Here is a 12,058-nt window from a genome sequence, read left to right as displayed (position 1 = left end):
GACTCAAGTTTGAAAAATGACATTTTGAACACCAAATTTAATTTTTATACAGAAAATAATTACATCTGAAACAAATGATTATAATAATATATTCGAGAGAAAAAGCATGTTATTTTGCCTCATTCAAATCATGCAAAAACTGTCTATCACATCTGAATATCTGAACATTTAAATATGTTAACTGGAGTGCAATCACATTTGTAAATGAATGGCATCTGGTTTTTGAAATGTAAATAAACCGATTGCAACAAAATTGCAATAACTGCATTAACCATCAAACTGAAGTCTTGAAACAAATCTGAATGAGGTAAAACATTGCAATAAAATAATGTAAACTGCTACCGCTATTGTTGGGGAGCCTGTAGACTGTATAGGGGGTTGGCTCGGATGGTTATGCTCTTTTCGCCCCCGGGTGTCGGTCAGAACACAGGAGGGAAGACGTGGTTCAGTTTTGATTACTTTACTGAATTCTTGCCAAAAAATAATAATAACCATCAATGAAATACTCTTGGCAACACACCAAACATAAGTCATCGACCGAGACAACAAAATACATTTGCTGGCGACCGTTAGTCACCGTGCCGCTGCGTAACGGCTACTCGTATGATGCGAGGCAAACTTAAAGGAGCGCGCCGGAGCTGTCAATCAAACGGCGCGCAAACGAAGCAAACCGCGATTGGACATACGGCACAACAGTGGACAGTAGTAACAATGAAATGTATATACTCATTTTGTGTCAAAGACGCACACGATCACAGCAACATACTCAGTCGATACCAGCAACATTTAACTTACCGCTGCGCACAAGTGAAAATGGGTATAATGTCTAGACCCCGAATATAAGACGACCCCCACTTTTTCAGTCTTATTTCAATGCAAAAAACATCGTCTTATATTCAGGCCAAAACGGTATTAATAAAGTATGAACGCAGATACATATGTTGAATATTTCCAGAAGTTTTTTTTCCCACACAGAATTTGTATTTATTTTATGTGGTCTTCAAATATGAAAGACATGGTGATTTTGGTAAAAACTTAGATTTGTGAGCTGTGTGAAGACATGAAAGTTATGTCATTTGCTATAAACATTTAATGGAATAGTTCAGGCTGAATGGCCAGCCCCCACACATTTTCACCTCACCAAATCTGCCCCTCTTTGCAAAACGTTTGAACACCCCTGGCATAGACCATGCACTTCTCAGGAGATGAACCACAGGCTTAAATTAAAGACATTCCTACAATATCTGGGTCATTCCGGCGGCCAGGACCAGCTGAGGGGACAATGACGTCCTGGTGAGTAGCAGTCCAATCCAAGATGGACTTGATGCTGCTCCACGAATTATAGACGTCTGTGAAGTTGCGCCACTGGTTGCGTGTTTCTGTAACGGTGGTGTAATTTGGCTGAAATAAGGGGTCACAAAAAGGCTACAACTTGAATCATATCTAGGGAATTCAGAATTAAAACATTAGGGATCTGGTGTTACCTTTTGGAAAGGCCACTCATACAAAGGCCACTCACAGGAATATAGCTTCATACTCCAGGCTGTTAGGATCCTGAACTCTCTCCCCCCTTCTGCGTAGCGTCCTGTACTTTTGTGCTATATTCTGACTGTCTGCTGTGTGCACACTTGCTCCGTTTTGCTCCTCTTATTTATTGTGTTATTTGTTTATTTATTATTTATTCATCACTCTTATTATTCATTGTTTGTGCCTTCTTGTTTTTATTTTGTGTTGTTTACTTGTATGTATATCGTGTACTATGTCTTGTCACCGTGGGATAGTGGAAACGTAATTTCGATTTCTTTGTGTGTCTTGGCATGTGAAGAGATTGACAATAAAGCAGACTTTGACTTTGACTTTTGACTTTTATTGTGCAGTCGATGTGACTAGTACTTACTTGTGTCGCTCATTTGTGTGGTCGGTCAGTCTCCCACAAGTCACAGGGCAACGCTCTTCATTTGCGTTTCAAATATTGTGTCAAAAAAACTGTGGCGTCCACTAACCTAAAGCTAAGTTGCATTGTTGTATTTTTAGAGAGTAGCTAGTGACTTTCGCACAAGTTAATAACATTTAATAATGCATAGATTTCTTCTTATGTTATGTGGAAACCTTTTATGCTTCAGGATTATTTTGAAAAAAAAAATCTGAATACAAATAGCCTGCATGATATTTTTGACTATGTGCCAACCCACCAATTGGGACTCACTGGTTTTAACTATTAACATCTGTAATTCTAAAAGTTTATTTTGTTTTCGGGCATTTCATGGCAGTGGTCAATTCCTTTCCTTTGCAAACTGTTATCACGTAGTCTAATCAGAGTCAGAGTCAGAGTCAGCTTTATTGTCAATTCCTTCATGCCAAGACACACAAAGAAATCGAAATTACGTTTCCCCTATCCCACGGTGACGAGACACAGTACACGATAAACATACAAGTAAAACAACGCATAATAAAAACAAGAAGGCACAAATAATGAACAACAAGAGTGATGAATAAATAATAAATAAACAAATAACACAGTAAATAAGAGGAGCAAAACGGAGCAAGAGCGCACAGCAGACAGTCAGAACAAAGCGCAAAAGTACAGGACGCCACGCAGAAGGGGGGAGAGAGTTCAGGACCCTAACAGCCTGGAGATCACAAACTCCGCCAGTGGCGAGCAGTGCTCGCATACCACCACAGAGTCCCGGCACCCTCTGTCACGGATGTAGACGCACATCCCACCTCCTCGCGACTTTCCCCCCTCGTACAATGGCCCGGCCCGCCCGATAGCACGCTAGCCGCTCCAGATGCACAGCAGAGTCCGGAATGATGACGGTCAACCAAGTCCCAGTGAACACGAGCACACAGCAGTTTCGCACTGTCCGGTTCGTAGATCTCAGCAGGCGAAAGCAAACCATGTTGATGTCCAGCGACCGAACATTCGCCAGAAGAATGGAAGGCACGGCCGGGCGAGCTGGGTTGGCTGCCAGTCTGGCCCGGACGCCCCCGCTCTCGCCCCTCATCAGCCTCCTCGCACACCGCTTCCGACGCTTCCCAACCGGGGGAGGACTAGCAGGCGAGTCCGGCGACGCTTCAGGACGGAGCAGACCGAGCGCCTTTAATGTCCCCGCTTCAAAGTCCAGAACGCCACAAAACTCGCTTTCGCCGATGTCGAGCAGAACCAGCCTGCTGTACTTGTAGCACAACCCAGTACGACGAGACGAACACACAAAACTGTCAGACAAACCCACATTAAACGACAAAACAAAACACCGTTCGGGACAGAGAGAGGCCGCTGCGTGTGCACGCGCCGCCATCTTACTTCTTACTAATCATTTGAAGGGTTGCGTTTTTGGGGCTGTTCTTGCGATTCTTCTTTTCACCTGTAGTTGGTGCTTCCAGATGGTCCAGCCAACAACAGCAACACTTGCACATCTGCTGTGATTAAGTCATTCACAGTATTGGTAATCCCATTAAAATCGTATCATTATTATTCCTAATCCAATTTATACATTATCCACTATCTTCTTATTCCCTCCATCCAATGTCTTCCTCTCCGCCTCTTTCCTCCATCAAAGACAACCTCAACCCGACCAGTCGAGGCAAATGGCCATCCCACACTGAGTCTCGAGTCTGTTCAAGGTTATGTCCGTAAGGGAGTTTTTTCTCGCCTCCTTCACCTGGTGTTTGCTTATGTGTGGTTCACTTTTGATGTATAAGAAGCGTGGTTGTAGCTCCATATGTGTCTTGAGATAACCTCTCATGTGAATTGGCAGTCTAAATTAAATTTGTCTTGGCTTGATTGACTATATGGCACACGGGCCATTGCTTGCCCACCTCACCTTTATTGTTATTGTTTACTTGTGTTATTATTTGTTTACTTTTACACTTGCATACATACAGTATAGTCAAGATTTTAAAAGAATACTAATTTATGATAAATGTAATTTTATAGCATCTCAATGTATTAACATGCATACAATTTCCATCCATCCATCCATCCATCCATCCATCCATCCATCCATCCATCCATCCATCCATCCATCCATCCATCCATCCATCCATCCATCCATCCATCTTCTATACCGCATTTTCCGTTGTAATCGACGAGAGCACCGACATCACAGACTAGGCACAACTGGCCTTATTTATTCGTGGAGTTGATGAGACATTGACTGTTACTGAAGAGTTTCTTGAGTTGGTGCCAATGATGGACACCACAACAGCTGAAGACATGCAGATTTGAAGGGCAAAGTTGCCTCCGTAGGTCTGGACAAATTTTATCAGTATCTACTACCAGGGTACCCCAAATTAACAGCCCTGGCTGCTAAATGTTTGTGCATGTTTGGGACAACCTACCTTTGTGAACAAATTTTCTCAGTAATGAATATCAATATCATCAAGTGTCCCCCGCCTACTGCCCGATGACGGCTGGGATAGGCTCCAGCACACCTGCGACCCCCGTGGGGACTAAGCGGTTCAGAAAATGGATGGATGGATGGATGAATATCAATAAAACAAAAATGCGTTCAAGGCTCACAAACAAGCACTTAAATGATATTCTGAAAGTGACAGCTAGTCAGGACATGGCGCCTGGTATTGATGCACTTGTACAGGCCAAAAGATGCCAACTATCAGGAACAAAAACAAGTCCAGACTAGTCTAATGCCTTTAAAATGCTGCCTTAGATACTGTTTGCATTGAAAACATACAGCTCTGTGAAGATGAATCCTTACTGTGGTGATTAAAAAAGTGTGCAGTTTAATGTTAGTCAGCAACTTCACTACAAAAACGTATGGTGGATTTCTACTGTTCATGCAACTCCATGAAAGTTCAATATGTATTGTATGTGTTTCATGTATGAAGTTTCCACATTTACAGGACATGTGAATACTTTCTTCTTTACACATTTAATAGCACTCTTCTTAGTTTGTAAGGTGTAAGCAGGGATTAAATTTTGATTTCATATGGACATCTGTAAATGGTTTAAAAATGATTTTCTTTATAAATCTCGTTCAATCTTAAAGTGCATTACTGTTAATGTTTTAAGTTATGTTAATGTTTTAAGTTATCTTAATGCCAATGTTATGTAATGCTATTAATGTTTTGTAAAAGGAATGTTCATTAAATTTCAACATTTTCCTAATGCTTCTTTACACCAAAAAAAAGAAAAAGGAAAGACATTATATTTTGGTTATTTATAGCAGAGTATGGTATAATTTTACAGAAATAACCACAACAGGTTACAGAAATAACCCGGATCAATGGTCATTTAAAACAAAGCAATGCAACCTCTGTTCATTGTTTATACAACCTACAGCTGGTTTATGGTTTAATATTTCATATTTAATTTGTTGTCTATTTTAGGTCTATATATAGACCTAATTTAGACGTCTATTTTAAGTCTATATATAGACGTAATTTAGACGTCTATTTTAGGTCTATGAAATAACCTAAAATAGACGTCTATATCAGGCTACAGAAATAACCATTCACCTGCCTTTGCCTTTGATGGCGCCGCTTGAGTGGCAGCCTGTAACAGCAGCTCTGACCTTTCTTCCCTTCTTTTAGTGTGTTTCTTTGTGTTCTAGTGAGTTTTTGTTGTTTTCTCCTTCTAACATTGTTGATTAGGCTAGTGCGCGGCTATGGATGTTCACATTGTAACATTCGTAGTTTGTTCCTTACTGCTTTTGGAACTTTTTGGTGCGGCGTCGGGTGATCCATCCATACTCGGCTCCGCTGTCTACATCTGTGATCAGCTGTTAGCCTGGCGCTACACACCCCTTCCCTGCGTGGTGCGGCCGAACATCCCCAAGGAGATACGGCCACGGAGAAGAGGATGCCGAGCCGGAGTAAAGCGCAGGCAGCGGAAGAGACGGTTTAAGCCATGCTTGCCGTCGGTCATCATGGGGAACGTGAGATTTCATCAAAGCAAGATGGAAGAGCTAACGGCGCTAGCCCGGATGCTGAGGGAATATCGCGAATGCAGTCTCATGTGCTTCATGGAGACGTGGCTGAACGATCTCTCGCCCGACTCACACGTCTCCCTGATTTCAAGTGGTGTGGGCTGACAGGAGAGCTACGAAGAGCAGTAAGAGGAGAGGAGGGGGACTCGCTGTGTTTGTGAACGATAGATGGTGCCATCCCGGACACGTCAGTGTTAAGGAGCAGCTCTGCTCCAGTGACTTGGAGCTGTTGGTGGTTAGCATGCGACCATACTACCTCCCGAGGGAGTTTTCACGTTATTGCTATAACTGTGTACGTCCCTCCCTCGGCTGTCGCTGCTACCGCTACGAACCGGATCCACACTATCGTTTCTAAACTTCAAACTCGGCATCCTCAATCCCTTATCCTCATCTCCGGGGACTTCAATCATGCTTCCCTGGCCTCTTCCCTCTCCACCTTTACGCAATATGTCAATTGCCACAGCAGAAACAATAGAACTTTGGACCTGTTGTATGCTAATGTCATACACCTCATCCCCCCTCCCCCCACTTGGCTGCTCGGATCACAACCTCATCCATCTGGTCGCAGACTCCACCTCGGTGGTGAAACAGCGTCCACCTCAGAGGAGGTCTGTGATGTTGTGGTGTGAGGAATCTACTGCCAGGCTCAGAGACTGCTTTGAGAATACAGACTGGGAAGCTCTCTGTAGCCCCCATGGCAGTGACCCACTGCATTACGGACTACATTAATTCTGGATTAATTTGGAGACCACTGTGCCTTCCAAGTTGGTCCGGTGTTTTCCCAACAACAAACCCTGGGTGTCCTCTGAGATAAAGGCTCTGCTTGATGAGAAGAAGAGAGCCTTTGGTTCGGGGGACGTGATGGAGCTGCGTAGAGTCCAGAGGGAACTCCGGCTGAAGATCAGGAAGGAGAAATAGAAGTACGGGAGGAGGCTAGAGAAGCAAATGGAGCTTAACAACGCCAGGAACATCTGGAGGGGTCTGCAATCCATAAATAAAGGGGTTGATCGGAAACCAGCTCACCAACCCCCCCCAAGACACTCTTCAGTCTTCACTCCACCACCCCAGTCTTCCAAAACCCCCTTCTCCTTTACAGTTCTTCAAGTGAGGAGTCACCTCAGAAAGATCAAGGCAGGGAAGGCCCCGTGCCCAGACGGCATCTGTCCGAGGCTGCTCAGGGACGGTGTGGACCAGCTGAGTGGCGTGGTCATGTACCTGTTCAGCCTGAGCCTGAACAAAGTTCCAGCCCTGTGGAAGATCTCCTGCGTGGTCCCCGTACCGAAGGTGCCGAGCCCCAAGGAGCCTAACCACTTCAGGCCTATTGCCTTGACTTCCCACCTGATGAAGACTATTGAGAGGATCATCCTGGGTCACCTGCATTCACTGGTGGGAGCGCAGCTGGACCCCCTGCAGTTTGCTTACCGGCCTGGTGTTGGGGTGGACGATGCAGGGATTTATTTACTGCACGGATCACTGCTTCACCTGGAGGACATCGGGAGCACTGGGAGGATCATGTTCTTCATTTTCTCCAGCGCTTTAAACACCATCCAGCCGTCACTGATCAGGGTGACGATGGAGAAGGCGGGTGTGGACCAGCGCCTGGCTGCATGGACAACAGACTTCCTCACCGACAGGCCGCAGTATTATCCTTTTTAAATTTGGCACTTGTATTCTTGCACTCTTGTACGCTGCTGTGACAAGTAAATTTCCCTGCTGTGGGATGAATAAAGTTCTATCATCATCATCATCATCATCATCATCATCACATGTACGGATCAATATGCTTGTTAAACCCAAATCCAAATAACTTCTGTACATTATTTATACAACTTACACCTGGTTGAGACTTTGAAATTTTCCATCAACATTTAGTCTCGCGCCCTCTCAGCGCAGCGCATGTGACCTCTCGGCGTGCCGCGCCGCGGCGAGAGGTCGCCGCGCCGATTGGGCGCCGCGTCGAGAGGGCGGGCCGAGGGTGCGCCGCGCCGATAAAAGAAAGCCCCGAAGTTGCCCTATATCATATAGAGCAGGGGTGTCAAACTCAATTGCACAGGGGGCCAAAATTCAAAACACACTTCAGGTCACGGGCCGAACAGAACAAACATTTATTGAACACACTAAAACTAACTTTTAACATAAATATAAATACAAACGGACAGGAATGTTATTCTGGAATAAATAAACTTAAACTTTAAATAACTTAAAATATCTTGATCTCCATAAAAATATATCCAGTTAAAATTATACAAGTTAGAAATTGGAACATGCTGCAAAAAAACGCCTGAAAAAATAAATTAAAATGGTGACAGTGCTTGTACTTCAAGTAAACATTAAAATAATAAATCAAAACGTTTGATTTTCTTTGCTTTTATGTCATTTTAAATAAAAAACCTAAATTTTAAATATCCCAAATGATTTTACTCTCCATAAAAATATCTCCTGTCAAAATTATACAAGATAGAAATATGAACATGCTGCAAAACAAAACCTGGAAATATAAAAACAATTTGTGCTTTTCAGCAATAACAAATAATTAATCAAAACATTCAGTTTTCTTTGCTCTTATGCCATTTTATTAGAGCCGGATGATTGGCATCTTTTTTTGGCAACAAGTTGGTTTATGTTTGGTGTGAGGTCCCGTGTTGTGGAGACTCTCAGGATAGACTGAAGGTGCTCATCAGTGAGACGACTCCTGTGTGCTGTTTTGTTTGTCTTCATCACTGAGAACAGCTTCTCACACAGATATGTGCTACCAAACATGCACAAGGTTCGAGCCACATGTAGACGGAGTTGGGACATTGCTGCGGGAATGGAGTGAATAAACTCTGTGGGCCCTGCAGTGTAGTACTTTGACTTTAGCGTCCCATTACACTGCAGCTCAATCAGCTCCATCTGAACAGGTGCAGATTCCACGTCGACGGCAAATGGGTTGCGAAACAACTCGAAATTCTTCTTTTGTTCCTCAAAATCACCAAAGCGCCGTGCGAACTCCGTGCGCTCAGTTTAACAGCAAAGTGCGTATTTGGGAACACCGTTGTGCCGACTTGGTTCAGCATTACTTGGCAACAGGGAAAGTGGGACAAGTTGCACTGAAGCATTTGTGTCTCCCATAAAATCAGCTTCACTTGAAATGCCTTCACTGCGTCATACATGTCAGTGATCATGCGGTCACGTCCCTGGAGCTGGAGGTTTAAGGCATTGAGATGTGCGGTTATGTCAGCTAGAAACGGCAACTCACATTTCCACTTTTCATCCCGTAAAACGGTGGAGTCTTTGCCTTTACTGTCCATGAACTGACAGATTTTGTTGCTGAGCTCAAAAACTCTGTTGAGAACTTTCCCCCAACTTAGCCAACGCACCTCTGTATGATAAGGAATGTCGGCAAACTCTGAATCTATACTCCGCATAAATGACTGAAATTGCCGGTGATTTAAACCTCTACTTCGGATAAAGTTTACGGTTTGCGTTACAGTGCTCATTACATGGTCCATCTTCAGGACTTTGCCACACAGTGCTTCCTGGTGTATGATGTAGTGGTATGTTGTTAACTCACCAGTACAGTTCTCCTCCTGCATCTTTTCTCGCATCCTTCCTACTAGTCCACTTTTCTCACCGCACATAGCCGGTGCTCCATTTAGTTGTAAGACCAATAAGTTTGTCCCAGGGCAGTTTCATGTCGGTTACACTTTGACATACGTTTTCAAAAATGTCCTTTCCGGTCGTTGTCCCGTGCATCGGTTTAATGTCCAATATTTCCTCAGTAACACGCAAATCGGAGTCCACCCCACGGATGAAGATGGCTAGCTCTGCAGTGTCAGTCATGTCAGTACTTTCATCCACAGCAAGAGAGTATGCAATAAAGTCTTTGCTTCTTTTACTCAACTGTGTTCTTAAATCAGTGGCCATCTCACAAACTCGATCAGCAACCGTATTTCTACTCATGCTTACATTTGCCAGCATCTGCTTTTTGTCTGGACATATGATGTCGCACACCTTGACCATGCAGCTCTTCAGAAATTCTCCCTCTGTGAATGGCCGGCCTGCTTTGGCGATCTCCTCTGCCACGATAAAACTCGCTTTCACAGCAGCTTCACTTTGTGATTTTGCACGGGTGAAAAACGTCTGCTGGAATGTCAGCTTCTTCTTTAACTCTTCTACCTTCTGTATCTTCTGCTCTGCATTCAGGTCTTTCAGGTTATCCAGATGTTTTGTTTCATAGTGCCGTCTTAGATTAAACTCTTTCAATACAGCCACATTAGCGCCACAAATGAGACAAACGGGCTTACCGGCAATGTCAGTAAACATATACTCAACCTCCCATCGGTTTTTAAAGGCTCTGTTTTCAGAATCAACTTTTCTCTTCGGCATCATGAGGCGCTAGCTTCGCAATAACTTGCAGCAACAAGCACTTGACCTGATTGCCGCGGAAAAACGCTCGGCAAGGCAGCGAAAGCACTGCATTATGGGATCTGTAGTTTATTATGTTATCATCGCTTCATATCGTCGGGCCATTAGTAACAATAATATAAAATGATCTCGCGGGCCGGATATAATTGCATGCCGGGCCGGATGTGGCCCGCGGGCCTTGAGTTTGACACATATGATATAGAGCAATGGTGGAAAAAAAACTGGACATTTTCTATAAAAATAATTGTCAAGTTGAAAACAAAAAGCATGTTACCACTTCAGTGACACATTTCCGATACAAAAACATTCACAGGCACCACACATTGATCATCACGGTCAAAACCATATGTTGCCTGCAGATCAAATGGCTTAAACCAGAGCAACTTATCAACTTTCAGCATGAATACGTTTTCAGGATGTCCCTGTCTGACATGAAAAGAATGGAAATGCTCTGCAAAACTACGCGTCACAAAATCTTCTACTACAAGAAAATAGTCTCCGTTAAATGCAACAATGTCTTTTATCTGACTGAATACTGGTAAAGCCTCCTCTATGTTTGAACAAACCCAAAGGCCTGGGCGATACTCTGTCCCAAAACAAGTGATCCAAGATGTCACATCAACTTCACAGTTCAAGTCAACCTGCTGTTCTTTAGCAATTATTTCACCAGTTGCCAAACCATTTAGCTGAACAGTTTTTACTGTTTACTGGACCACAGTTAATCATTTTAAATGGCATTGATTCCCAGTGGTATGCCACAGCTATCTGATGTTTTCTAGCTAGTGACTTTATGATTTTGAAATGTTTTATTGTGTTCTTGAAAAACCTGTGTTTTGCTTCGAACCTCATTGCCAAACAAGGAACCTGGGGAAAACAGTAAGCACTGTGCTGCATCGCTCAGGATCATGGATCTGTGGTGAATTCTCTTCGATGTTCTGCTGGTCTCCAAGATCAAACGGTGGATAGGTGGCTGGCTCAGGGAAGGAAAACTTCAGTGACACACGGCTGATTGGGGAAAGATTTTATTCAACCGATGTCAGAATTGAAGTGTCTCTCTCTAGCCAAAAAAAGAAGTCCCCCTTTCTTCTCCCGCCTTGGGTCTTATACCCCGTGCCCCACTTACTCGGGCGCACGCACACGAGGGCTGCTGGATGTCCTCTGACCCCCCAGCCTGCCTTGTTGATTCTAACCAAATGGCCGAGTCCTGTATCCTGGTGCCAGGAAGTCTGCCTTCCTGGCCCAGGCCCCATAAAATCCCATGCGCGCGTGACCTGGTCACCTCTTAGCTTAGAAATGAAATATACATTGCATGAGACCTAAATAAAAATACACTACATATTCCCCTCTACGTGACACTCTAAGTGTCTCGAGAACGGTTCGACCAGAAATGACATCGGTAAACATCCAAAAATCTTCCCCCAAACATTTTATGGTTTCCATCTACAATTTGGACCTATTTGTCTCATTCTAAATCACGCTCAAGGCATGCTACTTAAGGTTACTTTAACTAGGAAAACTCGACCTAAGTTAATATCGAATTTCTCCCTGACAGCAATCTGAGGCTTCTCAGGAACCACACATGACTAAGATTGAATTCCCCCAACCCGCTTAACCAATTGACGCACACCCCCATTCGGTGCTATTTTAACCACGCCATCAATTTGGAGAGAAAACTTTGCTGTGGCCCGCTAGAAGCCCCAAAA

At 43.8% G+C, this 12,058-nt stretch overlaps 1 pseudogene; it reads right to left on the bottom strand.

The window, feature by feature from the left end:
* Positions 1 to 8,510: 8,510 nt before the first annotated feature.
* LOC119132714 lies at positions 8,511 to 10,538 on the bottom strand (annotated as a pseudogene).
* Between the last annotated feature and the right edge of the window lie 1,520 nt (positions 10,539 to 12,058).

Source organism: Syngnathus acus, chromosome 13, assembly GCF_901709675.1.
Source record: "Syngnathus acus chromosome 13, fSynAcu1.2, whole genome shotgun sequence".
Classification (NCBI taxonomy): domain Eukaryota; kingdom Metazoa; phylum Chordata; class Actinopteri; order Syngnathiformes; family Syngnathidae; genus Syngnathus; species Syngnathus acus.
The sequence above is the reverse complement of the archived record's forward strand: the minus strand, read 5'-3'. Positions and strand labels throughout refer to the sequence as shown.